Genomic DNA, 17,580 nt, shown 5'->3' on the forward strand with positions numbered 1-17,580 from the left:
TTATTGTAGTAGTATCTTCTTTATTTTGCATTTTTTCAGTGAAACACAAATGTTTTTCTATATTTAATTCACTAATTATAAAAGCTCAAATTAATATTGAGGGTTACTGTGTTGAAAACAGAAAAAAAAAACATCCAAAAAAATTTGACTTTTTTTTTTTTTAAGCAAAATATAACATTAACTGGACATAAACAAGTGTCTCCATCAAACTCCATGGATTTTACTGGTGAATCAATGTTGTAGAAGATGATGGTGTTTCCATGTCCACTATGGAGCTGCTGAATGTCCAAATGGGTCATATCTGATGACCATGAAAAGATGACAAAATGCATTTTACACCAATTATTGACATGTATTAATAGGTTTAGTGGTTCAGAAGTTATTAAACATTTTACATCAGTGGATTATTTTGGTCATTGGTAGATGTTTGGGTCTGTATGGGTTAAACTGGTTATATTTCCAGTAACTTTACCAGCATAAAGTCAACCATGGTTATGGGGATATTCACTTTTATTTTACATGGAGTTACACCTGAATGCAGAATATTCTTTTTTATTCCTAATCAGTGTTGGTGGCTCCTCTTGGTCAGTCTGTGCAATGGGTGGTGTAATGTCTGATTACACTGCACCACAACACAGTCTAATAAATAATGAATGCTTCAGTGAAAACCAAAAAAGAAAACATCTGCAGTACTTGATGCTGTTAAATACCATGTTGGTCAAACATTGATTAAAAGCAACACTTAAATATGGATTTTTCATACCGTGGCATCAGCTTTCTAATCAAATTAACATCCTCATTTAAAGTTCAACGAGCTGTTTTATCCATTTTGTTCTTTCTTTTTTTTTTTTTTTTTCCTGTCTCATCAGGCTGGGAGTCAGGCTGTACGGGTAGCAACAACGAATCTCCTCGTTGCCATGGTAACTCTGAGAGGGTGAACTTTTGTCAGGTGCCAAGAGCTTGGTGCAATAGAATAGTGTTGGTTATGTGTGTGTGTTCCTTGCTCCTCTATCCTGCTGGGGACTTTGACCTGAATGCATGCTGCGAACATGGAGACTTATGTCGACGTGGGCACAAAAATTGAAATCCCTATGAGCAGAATCTGCTTATTGGGGATTAAACCTGTTTTTTTTTAGGGCTATGATCAGAATTCGGTTAAAGTTATGAGGATATGCGTTCAATTGTAATAGTTTAGGTTAATGTAGGGAATGCATTATGTTCAATGAGCGTCCTCTCAGGGATAGTGAAACAAATGGCTGTGTGTGCACTTTCACATAGTGCCTCTGTGAGTGTGAGGGTTAGCAGGATAGAAAGAAAACAGTGTGCTTATCTTTGAGAGAGACTGCAAATCCCCCTTCGGTCTGTCACTCTCACTCCTCCAGCAGCGTGACTCTCCTCTCCTCTCCTCTCCTCTCCTCTCCTCTCCTCTCCTCTCCTCTCCTCTCCTCTCCTCTCCTCTCCTCTCCTCTCCTCTCCTCTCCTCTCCTTGTTTCTTCTTTCCTTTCCTTTCCTTTCCTTTCCTTTCCTTTTCTTTCCTTTCCTTTCCTCCCCCCTCCTCTCCTCTCCTTGTTTCTTCTTTCCTTTCCTTTCCTTTCCTTCCCTTTCCTCTCCTCTCCTTGTTTCTCCTCTCCTCTCCTCTCCTCTCCTCTCCTCTCCTCTCCTCTCCTCTCCTCTCCTCTCCTCTCCTCTCCTCTCCTCTCCTCTCCTCTCCTCTTCTTTCCTTTCCTTCCTTTCCTCTCCTCTCCTCTCCTCCTCTTCTCTTCTCTCTGTATCTTCCATTATCATTCATTCAGAATAGCCTCTGTTGTGTGCCTCCTCCTTTCACTGAGAAGTACTTCAAGGGACTCCTCATCTTTGTCATCACCTCCTCTGCTCTCACCTTTTTTTTTCTCTCTCTCTCTCTCTCTCTCTTTTATTTGCGCTCCCCCCTCTCTTCCTCTCTCAGACACAAGGAAACAAAATGTGAAAACTTACTGCATGTGCTTTTTCTGATTCCCTACACCTACTCTCCTCCCTCGCCCTCTTCCATGATATGCAGATTCTCAGCTCTCAAAGTACAGACTGTATTGATCTTCCCTGTCCTCCCTCTTCCTCTCTCTCTCTGTGCCTATGTGCTCCCTCTATCCATTATCCTCCTTTCATTCTGCTCCTCTTTCTCCTTCCTGTCTCCATCTCATCATAATGACCTCTCTGCTGATTCAGAGGCCACGAGGAGTTATGGCATCTCTATTACTATATGACTGTAAGGATAATTAGAAAACCCTAATTGGCTCCAACAAAAAGTTAAACAGAAGCAGCAATGCAGCAGGAGATTAAAAAAAAAAAAAAAAAAAAAAAAAAGCCATTTTAGAAACATCTTGCGCCACAGCTTCCACAAATATCATTTAAATTCCAGATATTTGGTTGAAATGTGTCAGTGATGGTGTGTCTGAGTGTGTCCTAAATTAGGTGAATGACTTGTTGTTGCTGTGTGGCTCTGCCTGCCAACACAGAGGCCCTCTCTTCGACTCCACTTAATCAGTATGCAGCTCCTTTCTGCATCACTGTCCTTGCGTTATAAATACGTAAGCGCACACACACACACACACATACACACTCACACAGACCAATAAAAACACACAACATCAAAATTCTGTTCCTGGCTTCATCACTGTCCTTGTGGTATAAATATCATGTATAAAAAAGAAAAGGGGAAAACACAAAACTTGGACTGAATCCAGAGTCCGGGATATGTGCGGACACATATGTGTGGACGCGCTCATATTTATAACCTACACATACACACACACACACACACTTTGGAACACACCTTCAAATGCAGATACTCTTGTGAGAGACCCAAATATGTGAACATGCACACACAAGCACGCTGACTTTGGGGCGATAAATAAAACAGTGCGGGCTCAGCAGTAGCCCTTTGCCATGTCAGGCTTTACTGATGTCTGGTTCAATCCAGGGGAGTGGTTCAATCAGGTCCCACAAGACTAATCTAATCACAAACCCACAACATACACACACATACACAACACACACTGACATCTGTATTTTGTCCTGAAAAATAAAAGATAATTTATTTAGGATCCCCACAGGAACAGATGACATAATAGATAAATAAATAAAATCATTGTTGTAAAATAGGTCATATAAAGAAATGCATCTAGTATAGTAATTTTTTTTTTTTTTTTTTTGATTGTGTGACAGGATTATAATATACTAGAGCACAGGTGTCAAACATGTGGCCCGGGGGCCAAATCCGGCCCGCCAGAGGTTTCAATCTGGCCCGTAGGATGAATTTGTGAAATACAAAAATTACACTGAAGACATTAAAAGTCAAGGATTTTAAAATCATTTTAGGTCAGTTCAATCTAAAGTGGATCAGACGAGTAAAATACTATCATAATAACCTATAAATAATGAAAACTGCCAATTTTCCTCTTTGTTTTAGTATAAAAAAATTAGAAAGAAAGAGTTACATCTACAGACTATCCTTTAACAAAAAAATATGAATTACATGAACAGATATGAACAATCTGAAATGTCTTAAGAGAAGTATGTGGAATTTTAATAATATTTTGCTTGTTATTAGATCTTTAAGTTGTGATTCACATGTATAAATGATCAACTTAGGCGTAATATTGTTAACAATGCACTTTTTTTATTAAAAAAAATTAAGGTTGTTCATATTTGTTCATGTTATGTTCAAATACGGTTCGTAGGAGTAAACATTTTCATCATGGAATTTTACTTTTTTCACTCAAAAATATAGAGAAAACTTTGGAGTTGATATTATTTATAAGTTCTTATCCTATTATTTATATTATTTTACTGCTCCAGCCCACTTTAGATCATATTAGTCTGTATGTGGCCCCTGAACTAAAATGAGTTTGATACCCCTGTACTAGAGCATTGAACTGTGGGGAAACACGGGTCATATTAATACCGATATCTAGGGACTGAAGTTAGTAAATGCGTCGTTCCTGTTTTTAACTTCATTTCCCATCAGCAGCATGGTACTGCGCTTCCCATCAACCGAGCAACATGATTGTAAAGCTTTTATATTCCAAAATGACTAATAGCTCCCAAAATATTGGTCCTATCAACTTGCCAAGATATTTAATGCGGAGATGGGACTAGTCCTCGACTGTAGGTACCAAATTGTCCAGTTAAAAACATTTACATTTGTCAGAACCACGCAGATATACACACACACACACACACACACACACACGGATGCTTGGAACCCATCCAGCAATATAGATAAGGGACACTTTGAATTCAGGAGTTTCATTACTAACAGAGGGCTGGGCTGTAAAATTATTGTGACAAATATCATAATAAAATGTCGTATTTTTGCTAGACGTAGAACTATTGTGATAAATGCTTTATTTCCTCTTTTAGTGTTGATCTGGTTTACATTATCATCTATGTTTACAAAAAGCTTAAGAGATTTGTTTTACATAATCTTTCTACTTCTCTCTCTCTCATATTTTGATATTCTAGATCTATATTTCTGAAATATTTGTCACATTCTAACCATAAATAATCATTTTTTTTCTTCAACTCTCACTCAGGAAGAAAAATCAGCCTTTAAACTTAAATGAAATATTGATAAGCCATTTATCGTGGTAATAATTGACAACAACTAGCATGAATATGTTTATCATAATAATATTTCAGGTCAGTCTCACAAGCTGTAGGTGTGACGTGTCCCAATATTTATGTCTATTTACTCTACCTTGAAAATTGAGCACTTTCCACCTCCTTAGTCGCCTTCAGCCATGATAACAGCTACTATTTTAAAAGATTGCGAGTTGGATTTTCCTGGAAAATCGAAAAAATGTGTGAACACCGGCTTCTGATTGCAAGAGTGTACAACAATTTACAATAATAGCTGTTGTTAGTTTAGAGATAGAGATTTGTGAGAGTCCACAACAACAAAACCTCCACATAAACAAGGCTCAATAGCAAGGATTTCAAGAATATTGCACATTGTACCTTTGAAGGGTTAAAATCCTGAAAACTGTTGAATGTTTGGTCATTTTGAGCAGGGGGAAAGTTGTTTAAGAAATTTATTTTTTAAAAAAAGCAAAAATCAATGTTGACGTATGATGATTTTATAGTGGTTTTCGTGTGAGTGTACATTTTTGTCCATGAGGGTGACCAGAGGGGTATCTGATATGACACAACAAATACTAATGTAATCAAATCAATTTTGTTACTAATCTTTGACCTATCCAAGGCTCTAAGAATCACCAATGTTTCATCCACCTACTATTTATTTTAGAGAAAATATAAAATTTTTTGTGTTTTTTTTTTTTTTTTTTTGATAATTCACTCAGAATTCAAATAATAAAACTGGCATTTAAAGGGTTAAAATCCTGAAACTGTTGAACGTTTGGTAGTTTTTTTTTGTTTTTTTTTGTTTTTTTGTTTTTTTTTGGGGGGGGTTAAGAGATTTATTTTTAAAAAAGCAAAAATAAGTGTTGACATGTGATGATTTTATAGTAGTTTTCGTGTGTGTGTGTGTGTGTGTGTGTGTGTGTGTATTTTTGTCCACGAGGGTGACCAGAGGAAGTATCTGATATTACAGAAAAAATACTAATGATATCAAATCAGTTTTGTTACTAATCTTTGACTTATCCAAGGCTGTAATAACCACCAATGTTTCATCTACGTACTATTTATTTTTTGTGTTTTTTTTGTTTTTGTTTTTTTTGTTTTTGTAATAATTCACTCAGAATTCAAATGATTAAACTGGTATTTAAAGGGTTAAAATCCTTAAACTGGTGAATTTTTGGTAGTTTTGAGCAGAGGGTTGTTGTTGTTTGAGAAATTTATTAAAAAAAAAAAAAAAAAAAGCAAGAAAAAGTGTTGACGTATGATGATTTTATTGTAGTGTTTTCGTGTGTGTATATTTTTGTCCTTGAGGGAGGCATAAGGGTAAATCTCTGGAAATATTGTGCGTTGGTGATTTGTGTTTTTTTTTTTTTTTAAGGGAAATTCAATGACACTGGGACCAAGTCATACTTTTGTTACTCCAGGTCAGTACTTTAAATGTGGTTTCTTATAAATATAAATATACCAAACAGCAACAAAAAAGATTTTCTATGGCTTTTCTCTGCCTTTTGCTTCTGGCCACTACCTCAGTGTCAATCTTCCGCAACCTCTTAAAAACCCTGGACATGTTTACTCATGCATACTTTAGGGCTTATTCATCCGGTTAAAAAGTCTAAAATGCAGAAAAAATCTGGGAACTTGTTTACAAGGTGACTCCTGCCCTTTCCACGCTCAGCAAGATGAGCAATATTTTAAAATTCAGACCCACTTTACTTTTTTCTGCAGTGCTTGGTGGGTTGGCAGGGGCTGAAATGACACAGCAAAAGATAAAAGACGATTTTTGATAGAGTTCTTAAGGATTATTTGCAAACTTCATCATTCAGACACAAAATATAAGCTCAAGTTTCTCTTTAGATAATCCAATATCTTCTATTTTTTCCTTGATTCACTAAAGATTCCAACGTCATACAGTAAACCCTCCATCAAAACCTCTTCATTTCAGCACATATGGAAAGATTGCACACTGCTGAGGCCATCTCATGCATGAGATTATATGTGTCAAAGGGTAATTGTGTAAAGTGGGTAGCTTCAGCACTGAATTAAAGGTGTAATACATTCCTTTAAGGTGGGTGGGGTATATAATGTGATTAGCCAATGTGCATTTAAATGGATGTAAAGAGATATCAAATTGGTTATGCTAGGCATGGCGCTCTAAATGGTTGATTTATGAGGATAATGCTTTACCTAAGAAAATTAAAGTACAGATTTATTCATAGTCAAATCCATCTAAATAGATTTTATAATTATCTTTATAGGCACTGTTCCACATGCTAAATGGTGTAATTATTTAAGGAAAATCAATGTTTGTCATATCATATTCTTCAGCCATATTTTCTATTACTTTTGGTTTCGAAGCTTCTCCATCCCTTACACTGTAAAAAAAAAAAAAAAAAAAAACCTAAAAAAAAAACAAAACAGTAATATTCTGGCAGCAAGGGTGCTGAAAAAATATTGTAAAAGAACGGAAAATAACCATCTCATAAAAATACAATAATTTTTCATAATTAAAATATAGTTTTTTGCCCTAACTTTGCATGAGATTTTGCATATTTTTTGACTTTTTAATGTTTAATAAAAAATATTTACATGTATTAAAACAATCAAATTACCTATAAATAATATATATATATATATATATATATATATATATATATATATGAATAATTTTCAATGAGACTAAGTTGTACGGTCCACTGATAAAAACTGTATTTGGACAGTTTATCAGTGCTTATACATGTTATACATTCACAAAAATACATTTATTCAACATTTTTGTTGTAATTACACAAGATATTTGTTAATTAACAAACAAGTCTTGTTAAACTTACAGAACAAATACTTCTTCTACGGTTAATTGCCAGTAATTTTATCTTGTTTTATTATTTTTTTTATAGTATTAAACTTTAAATTAACAGTTTAATCTCATAAATAGAAAATAAATATTTGTGAAATTACGATACATTTGCAAATGTATTTTAACTGTATTTTTTTGTGAAAAAAGAAAAAAATATATTTAAAAAAAATGGAAATTTTTTAGTTATTCACAGTTACAGTTTTTTCATGTTATTTTACATTTGATGTGTAAAATCACACTCTATTTTTGTCATTTCATTGATATTTTCCTGTATCTTAAAAATACTGAAAAAATCTGTTAAACAATAAAAATTCTGTTAAATTACAGATTTTTTTTTACAGTGTAGTCTTCTGCTTTCCCCAAACGCTCTCGTGAAATCTGTGACATGACAAAGAAGTGTGAAAGATAGGGAAAACAGACAGGGTCAAAGCATCAGCTGACAATTTTAGAAGTGTAAAAGGATGAGGGCACGGAGGAGAGAGAGCGAAGGATGAAAGAGAACAAAAACAGAAGAGGTGAAGAGGTGAAAGTAGTAGCCACCTCTGTTTTTTTTTTTTTTTCTTTCCGATCTCACAACACGCCCACACATTCACGTGCACTTTGTGTCTTTTCGTCTCTCTGTCTCTTACATCAACCTGCCTGTCAACCCTGCCGACCCCGACAATCCATCAAACGAATGCCGCTGCTGCTCCAAGAAACGCAAGCGTGGATAAGGATGTGAGGTGAAGGAGAGTAAGAAGGGAGTGAATGAGAGTCCAATCAAAAACAGAAATGACATCTTCTATGCAACCGACAATACACACTTTACCTCTTTTCCCTCTTTTATAATTTCCTTCTCCTCTTTACTTTTCCAGTTTTTTGTCTGCCTCTATTCCTTTTCTTTCTCACAGAACTGATGCTACCAAAAATGCTAAAACGCTCCATTAAATGAAGCAGCAATCTCTCTTTGCAAATCCTCTTTTTTTTCTCCTTCATTTTAATACAAAATAATTTGGTGTAATGACCAGTGAAAATGATGATAAATCACCCTAGCTTTGCCTTGAGTGCCCGTCCAAATGACAGTCTGAGTCCTCTTTGATAGAAGGTATAGTGTTAGAGTTTTACATATTTCGGTTCATCCTCCTCATCTGTCTGTCTGTCTGTCTGTCTATCACCTGCTCTGCTTTTCTCAGACATACCCGATACCAAATTATTCACAGAGCCAAAGAAATTACTCAGCCGAGGCAGCAAAGCAGACTCATTCATCAGGGTTTTAAAAATAGTTCCTACTCTTTTACCCTTTTGTTTCATCCCTCCCTCCTCCCTTTTCGGTCTGTAGCCCGTTGTCCGAACTTTAACTTGTTTTCAACGTCGCCACTGTTTATCTCCCATCCTCTCTTCTTTTTTTTCCCCTCTCCATCTTATCGTCCTTCCCTCTTCTTCCTCTGGTTTCTTATCACGCCCTGCCCGCTCCTCTCCAGGCAAGATGGAGAGAAGGAGTTAAAAAAAAAAAAAAAAAGAGGTAGAAGTGGAGATAATATGAAGAAGAGTGACAGCAGCTTACGGGGAAGTTGGTGGGGGCTTCTTTTTTTTTTGCCTATCTTACTATCCAACTATTTCTCTCTGACACACACACACACACACACACACACACACATATACGTGCTTTACTGGGGTGTCTGTTCTTCTCTGTTGAGTTGCGTTTCCCTAAGGATTTTCAGCTTCACTCATACACAACCGAGACCTATTGGCGCTGCCTTCATTCCCTGACAACAGGCGCACTCACACTCATGCACACATGCCTTGATGAATGCCTTGCATGCCAACCTAAACCTGCGAGGAACATTATACACTTGCAAGGAAATCCGACATGTGACACACACACACACACACACACACACACACACATACATGCACACGGGCTGATTTTCAATACCAGCACCCACCCATACAGCGTGTTAAAGCAAACATGCTGCTTTTGTCCTGTCTGTGACCGTGAATCAGCATTCTGCCTGAATTATAGGACTGCATTATGGATTCTCTTCACAGCCCACATACTCTCTAGACATTGTTCAAACACACACACACATACTCGCACACAAATACACAAAGCAACTCGTAGACCAACACACATCAGTGAAACCTTTAAATAACAAAAACAAGTGCTTAACGTCAACGTGCCCCTGTTGGTGAGACTGTTTTTCCACCACCACAGAAATTATACAATCGTTTTGCCGTGACAAGAAGAAACACATGCTCCACCTACGTTCACACTTGCAGGCAGAGCTCTCTAAATTCCAAACATGATAATCACCTTTCCCTTGGCAAAATCAGCAGAGATACTGTCTTGGTTTACTGTCAACTCGTGCTTTAAGGACTCATGTTTTGCTCTGTTTTACAGATAATGCGGCGACAGTTTTGATCTTATCTTTTGTACGGAGGCTTTAGGGAACAGTCATATTGTATGACCGAGATCATTTATGCACATCCAGAACCACTGGCAGGTGGGTGCTACGTGTTAGAACAGAAATAGGCAGTGATGCTACAGATCGAATTATTTCAGATAACACTGGTCTACAATTTTTTAGAAATGATTTGCTTCAGAGATTAAATGTGCTAAATGTTACATATTTTAATAAGATTAATTGGAAAATAAATGACAAAAGTGCTGTTTTGCTGATGCTTTCAAGGTATATGATTAAGTGTCATTACACATATATATTGGTTTATGTACATTTATATAATAGTTTTATAAATCTTCCACTAAATAGAACCTGTAAAGTGAATGTATTCTAATGTGCAGACAGTGTTTTGAAGTAGATCTTGTAGCTCTGAGACAAATATTCCTTTTGAGTCAAACCCATTCTCTCGTTAATTCTTGAATTTCACATTTTGACCCAAAGCTGTATCTTGGAAAGTTCAGCCAACCAGCATTTTTGACTTGATTTTTCTTTATAAGTGACTCTCATGTGGTAAAATTTCATTACTTTTATTCTGGAAGCATTTTCCTTGTAGACCAGTGTAATACTGTATTATATGCATCTACTGGTATCTGCTGCATATGATCAAGTACCACTATTATAACTATATATAGAGTTAATGTCCATTTGGTTGCATTCATATACAAGATTTTCATGGAGTATGCAAATTTAACCATAAGTATGCTGTGAATTATTACCCCGCCCCACAAAGGGGAGGCAAGGGTATTATTTTTGATTTGGCTTGTTTATTTTTTGTTAACATTTTAGCAGCAAAACTATTGGTTGAATTCATACCAAACTGGATTTATAGATTGCCAGTGATGCAGAATAGATATCATTACATTTTGGGAAAAGTAGATCAAAGTTCAACTTTTTTATGAATTTTTAAAATCTTTTTTTTTCCCCATTCACTGATAATGGGCAAAATTTCAAATCACTATAAAAACATCAATTATAACTCGATTTACCTAAAACATTACAGAGATATAGAGATTAATTTTAGACATCACTCTGCAAAATATCTAAGTGATAGTTTGTTTTTGAAATTTTCTGTTCAATTTTTAAAATCTTTTTTTTTCCAGTCACTTATAATGGGCAAAATTTTAAATCGCTATAAAAACATCAATTTTTAACTCGATTTACTTAAAACGTTGCAAAGATATAAGGATTAATTTTAGACATCACTCTGCAAAATATCTAAGTGATAGCTTGTTTTGGAATTTTGTGTTAATTTTTTAAAATCTTTTTCTTTTCCCATTTACTTACAACGGGCAAAATTTCAAATGTCTATAAAAAAAACACCAATTTACTTCAAATTTGGCACATATATAATTTTTATATTTAACAAATATTGAATATGGATGAAAGAGTGGATCGATGTCAAAATAAGCTACAATACAAACAAGGGGCGGGTTTTGTTGTGCCAGTCAGTCTCCATCTACTGGAACATGTTGGAATGCTCTTTACTTATATATTCATGTGTGTGTGTGTGTGCATGTATGTGAGCCAATGAGTGCTGATCCTCTAAAAGCAGTTCACCCTTAATTAAGCTACCTACTGCATTGTTGAGCTAACGCTAACAATGCAAGTGATCCCTGCTCATTAGGCAAAAATCTCTGCAAATCTCCCCTCCTCTGATGTGCTGGTAGTTACAGAGCACACAGTAGTTACAGAGCTCATGACAACAGATACACATCATTACACAAACCCTACTTATGCACACACACAACAGTCCCAGACGCATAAAGTAAGACACATTACACATCATTAAACTCATTAAAGCGAGAGGGATTGTTTGGCTAACTTCAGGTCTGTGAGAGAGGACACACGAGTGGTTTGTTTTATAGCTCTGAAGATAATGACTGTACAAAAACATCTATCTATCTATCTATCTATCTATCTATCTATCTATCTATCTATCTATCTATCTATCTATCTATCTATCTATCTATCTATCTATCTATCTATCTATCTATCTATCTATCTATCTATCTATCTATCTATCTATCTATCTATCTATCTATCTATCTATCTATCTATCTATCTATCTATCTATCTATCTATCTATCTATAAGAAGCAACACAACAACAACAACAACACACAAACAGATACTCAGAAGTCATTGACACTTTCGGACATACAAATGAAATCCAACAAACTAGCATAAATCAGCTCTACTTGATCCAAAAACCATTGCTTGTATGTGGTGCATATGTATGAATGCTAGAAAGAAGCCATGGATGTTAGCTATGTATGTTTGACCCTCTGATATCCCGTCCAGCAAGGCCCTTACTAAGCACCAAGTGTGCCATTTTGGCACACTTGTGGAATAAGGTAAAAAAAAAATTTTCATACAATTTGTTTTTAATTCATTTACACTTTTTCTATTTCATCAACTTGAGCCGTAAATAAAAATACCAAATACTCAATAATTGTCACATTTTTTAACCCTTTAAATGCCGTGTTTTACCTTTTTTTTTTTTTTTAGATGCAAAAAACACACAATTTTTTTTTTTTTTTCCAGCATACTACATAAAAAGTGGATCACATATTATTTGATTTTTGCAGCGTGGCATATGTCAGTGATTAACAGCAACACTGGTTAATCTGCATTATTATTTTTGGCGCTAGGTCAAATGTTCAAAAATACTAGCATCTGTCACCAAGTGTGCCAAAAACGCACACCTATAAATCAAACTATTAAATATTATATATTGATTTATTTTTCTGCTTTAATTTGATTGTATTTTTGTAAATCAAGGTCAGCTCTAATCATACATATCAAATGGAAGAAATAGCGTGTTTTAGGCACACTTGGGAGACAGATGCTAGTCTGGTAATGTTCTTTTGTTTACAATGTGCACATTTTAGTTGGTGGCCAGAATTTTAAAGATCATGCAAAAATGAACAACTTTTGAATTCTAACCTTATTTAAATTGTGAAAAATAATATGAAGTTTTTTTTAACACGAAATGCAAAGTGTGCCTAAAATGCACACCTAGATACCGGAGGGTTAAAAGCAAAGTTTACACAACTACAGGAACAATATGACATTATACTTCACTCATGAAATCAACTTTGCATAATGGTGACCCTGCCAAAAACATGAATAATTTATAAACCTCTTATAATTTATTTCAAATGCAAATGTAATTTAGTCATTACTGCCTCTTTAAAATTTTTAGTGTAGGTTGGTTCCCTATAAATACACAAAACATCTGAGCAGCCTTTGAATGCCTCACAAAAAATTACCACTATTTATCCACCAAGGGAAAAAAAAGATCGCAATCCAGTCCTCTAATTTGGTTTTCTTTGTCATGTGTTTTACAGTCATCACCACAAATTCTGTCCTGTTTCTCTTCCTCTTCATTCATAATTCCCATGTCAGTCAAACTGCTAGAGTATGCTGGCACAGCAGTATTCCAAGCTTGTTTTACAGTCATAAATTTAACACATGCTTTGATGCTTTTCTGTCTAAATCGGCATCTTAATCTTGCTTTCACTAAACCTCTGAATACCAAACATTGCTAAATCTGCAACAGCATTGAATCGGTGAAGGCTGCTTTTACACCCGCCACTCTATAGCTTTTTAAACAACCAAGCGCATCAGCCATACCAGCAACCAGCGGGCGGCCTTGGCCAACTTAACCATTCATGATCTGATGAGAGCAGCTGAAAGTCAAAAGGCTACACACAGGTGCAAAAGAAACAGCAGTGCGTTTCATCCCGACAAATCAACTATGATTTAAGATAACATTTGATTATGCAAATTAAAGTTAAGATAAAGCTAAAAAATGGAAATCAAAATGCACAAAAACACAGTAAATACTGAAAACCAAATGTCAATGCAGCTGTTCCAACCACCTCTAGAAATAGTGAAGCAATCAGTCTAAATGGCATGTGAATATTCTTATCTTCAGAAGGATACATAAGAAACTCTAAGGTGACTTTATATGCCAGCAACACTACAAATGCTTTCAGACTAAAAGCTGTGTTTATCAGAAGGGAATCAATATGTTGAATGCCCAAAGTAAACACTGAAGGTTGGCTTATTCTCTTAATTATACCTGTTATTTCAATTACAGATGAGTGACACATAAAGGGGAAAACAATAACAAAAAAAACAAAAACTAATGAAAATAGCCTCATCTCCATTGCAGCTCAGAAGTCTCAGAAATGTTTGATATGTATGGAAATGATGTGAATTGTATGCTTCCATAGCCACCGGCTCTCAACCCAGCTGAACTGAAGCTGCAGCACTCTGCAACGCGATCACCAAAACAAGAAATGAATAAATATCTTTTGGAAAATGGTGTTCTGACCCCAAGTTCACAGATTTGTAAAATCAATGCCAAGATGCACTGACGTTACAGCGATGCCCAGCAAGTTACTAGGATGTTTTTTTTCTTTCTTTTTTTTTTCGTGTTTAAAATGCTTGCTATTTTGCTCCTTTTCTCCGGTCACTTGTGGTTATGATAGAGCACTCTCTAAAAAAGCACCTGGCTAACATGCACACACAGATGGATGAACACACACATGCGCAAGCACACAAACATCTTCATCCCTTGGGACTATAGCTGCAAAAGCAGTTGTATCATGTCAGCTAAAGCAAAGCACAGAATACATGAGCAAAACTAGTGTCAGTGGAATATTACCCAGCAAAGTGCAACCTAAACACTAGCAGCAAGGTCAGCAGGTCAACAGTTGGCTGCTTGTCTGTGAACTAAATAAAGGATGCATGAATGGGTAGACGTACAGACGGAGAGAGCAGAGGAATGAGATAATGGATGGGGAAGTCAAAACAAGTGCAGAAAGAGTGAAATACCGAACAGGACTGCATGAAACCAGGAGGCTGGGGAGGATGGAGATTATTGACTGTGCAAATGTCACCTCATTTGTAACGGTTGCATAAAAAAAAAAAAAAAAAAAAAAAAAAAAAAAACAGATGACGTGGGCAATTATTGTTTGAATGCTGGAATATTTAAAGTAAAATGGCATAGAAGAGGAAGCGGAAGCACTGCAGCAGTTGGAAAGAAATCCACTACAGGACAGGCTAAAGCATAAACTAGGCCCCACACTGCGGAACAAAGGCATAGATGGGCTATTCAGAACACCAGCCAGGGACACTATGCTCCATATTTTATTTTATGAAATTATGCCTCCCGTTCCCCCTCCCCTTCTCTGAAATGAGTGATAACGACACAGATTGCTAATCTTACACACAGAAGCTAAGACTGGAGCACAGTGCTGAACAGCACAAATGACTGCAACTTTTTCCAAACTTGCAGTATTTTCGACAAGACAGGGCTACGATCTCATGGGACCAAAAAAAATTCACTAGGCAAACAGTACGAATGCAGAGCTTTACAGCACAGACGGCAGCAGAAGTAGCAGAGGACTGAGAATCACCCTCTCTCTCTCTCTCTACCTTTCTCTCTAGCACTTTCTCTCTAGCTCTCTTTCTCCACTTTCTCTCTCTCTCTTAGTCCTCTACCCCCACCTCTCTCACTCACTCTCTCTTTCTCTTTCAACATACTGGGTCAGTCAAGCTCCTGCACTGCAGCACAGTTGAGTGATGTATTAAAGACTCTTTTTTTTCATGATCTCAGGACTAAGGAGACCAGACCAATTGAAAAGGTTCTCCTCTCTGTATTTTTCTCACATTTTGCTTTGATTTATCTGTTTGCTAACATAATATATATAGTATCTCTCTTAGATATGCTAAGCAAGGCTAAATTGGTGCAGTGTATTCAGTAGCACCAATAGCAAATGCACAGAGAACGCCTTCCTCTCTCTTAAGTAAGTGGCCAGACTGTTTGCGCTGGTATATACTGTATACAGCACTTTATAGCACTACAAAGAAAACCAGAAGTTAGTTGAGCCATCAGCATAATCACACAAATAAGCTCCCAGACTCTCTCTCTCACACACACAGAGGTAAAAAGCCTTTCTCTTTTTCCTCTCGAGCACAAACACACACTCATGCACAAAAAAGTGGAACCTGCCTTTTTGTATGCAGCACCTGCAGTATACTGCAACTTCAGCACCATGGACAGAGACAGATTGGCTTTTTCAGCAAACTGGAGATAATTCCCTGTTTCCCAAATGGTGAACGCATATCACACACACACACACACACACACACACACACAACAAACCACATGTACAAGCAGACACATGCATAAACAAACAAACATATAATGGATGATGTGAATGGTCACGACCCTCTGGCAGTGTCTTTGCAACATGCACTATCTGGGAGTTTGGCTAATTGGGCGATTACAGCTTCTTTTAGGGACAAAAGAGAAAAAAAAAAATCCCTTCTTTTTCTAAATGGCACGTTCTTCACAATCTTCTACTGAAGTCTCCATGTACGTTCACTCTTCCCTAAACCACTTTGTGCACTGCCTCCTATCAATACTCTCTATCTATCTATCTATCTATCTATCTATCTATCTATCTATCTATCTATCTATCTATCTATCTATCTATCTATCTATCTATCTATCTATCTATCTATCTATCTATCTATCTATCTATCTATCTATCTATCTATCTATCTATCTATCTATCTATCACAGATGCCTCATTCCACTATGCAGCCAAACAACAACCAAGGGACCAAAAATATCGACAAAATCCACAAAAATATCAGACTAGAGAGGAGGAACCATATAAAGGCATACATATACAACCAACATATACAATATATCACTGCGAAGCCACACAGTCACATCCACTCAACACAAAAATAGCCACTTATTTTACGGTTACCAGAGATGGAGTCAATTCTGGGCCAGTGTGAGAGCATACAGAAGCTTTTCTAATAGGCTTGTGATATCTCATATCTCTTAAATAAGCTAATTTGATACAGCAATATAATACTTGAATTGTAAAAGTGCCTATTAATGAAGGCTTACATGTCATTATGTGTGGTAATAAGCGTGTATTGCTGCATTTTACTCGGCTATATGTTCTAATAGGACTTTTACAAAAACGCCTAGAGGTAAGTGCTCGCAAATGTTTCCACTATAAAGAAAGAGAAGGTTACATCAGAGGAAAGCCTGGCTGAAAATTTAGCACAGCAACCAATGTTCATGTCCATGTGCCATTACATTTTCCCTCACTTGCTGATAAGGTTTGTCATCAATCAGCACAAAATATGTATTGATTAAGCAGGGAGAGCTCCATAGTAATCCAAAAATCTGAAGGATGCACGACGCTGCTAATTATAGGATGCGGACCTCATTCATATAATGCAATTATCATAGGATCTAGGTGAAAGACACCCAAGGTAGACATTTTGTTTGCACAAATTAGAGCGCAGTCCGACAAATCTGAAGTGAAGACAAACAAAAACCTCATTTAGCCCCAAGACAAATAGTACGTATCGACACCTTTTTCCCTTCAAGACATCTGTGCTGAGGAAACAAGCACTTGAACTGAAACTGACCCCAAATCTGTGCACCCAGGAACTGTGATACTCCAAAAAATACAGATATAGGAACATGTTACATCACATTGCAGCGAATTCTGAGACAGAGTGAGAAATATAGACGAAATGGACCGATCAAGCGAGGGAAAAAAAAAAAAAAAGACAATGACAGGAGAGGGACAATAACACAGAGGAAGCCAAGGGTATAGAGAAG

The sequence above is a fragment of the Sphaeramia orbicularis genome, chromosome 13, assembly GCF_902148855.1.
Source record: "Sphaeramia orbicularis chromosome 13, fSphaOr1.1, whole genome shotgun sequence".
In the NCBI taxonomy this organism is placed as follows: Eukaryota; Metazoa; Chordata; class Actinopteri; order Kurtiformes; family Apogonidae; genus Sphaeramia; species Sphaeramia orbicularis.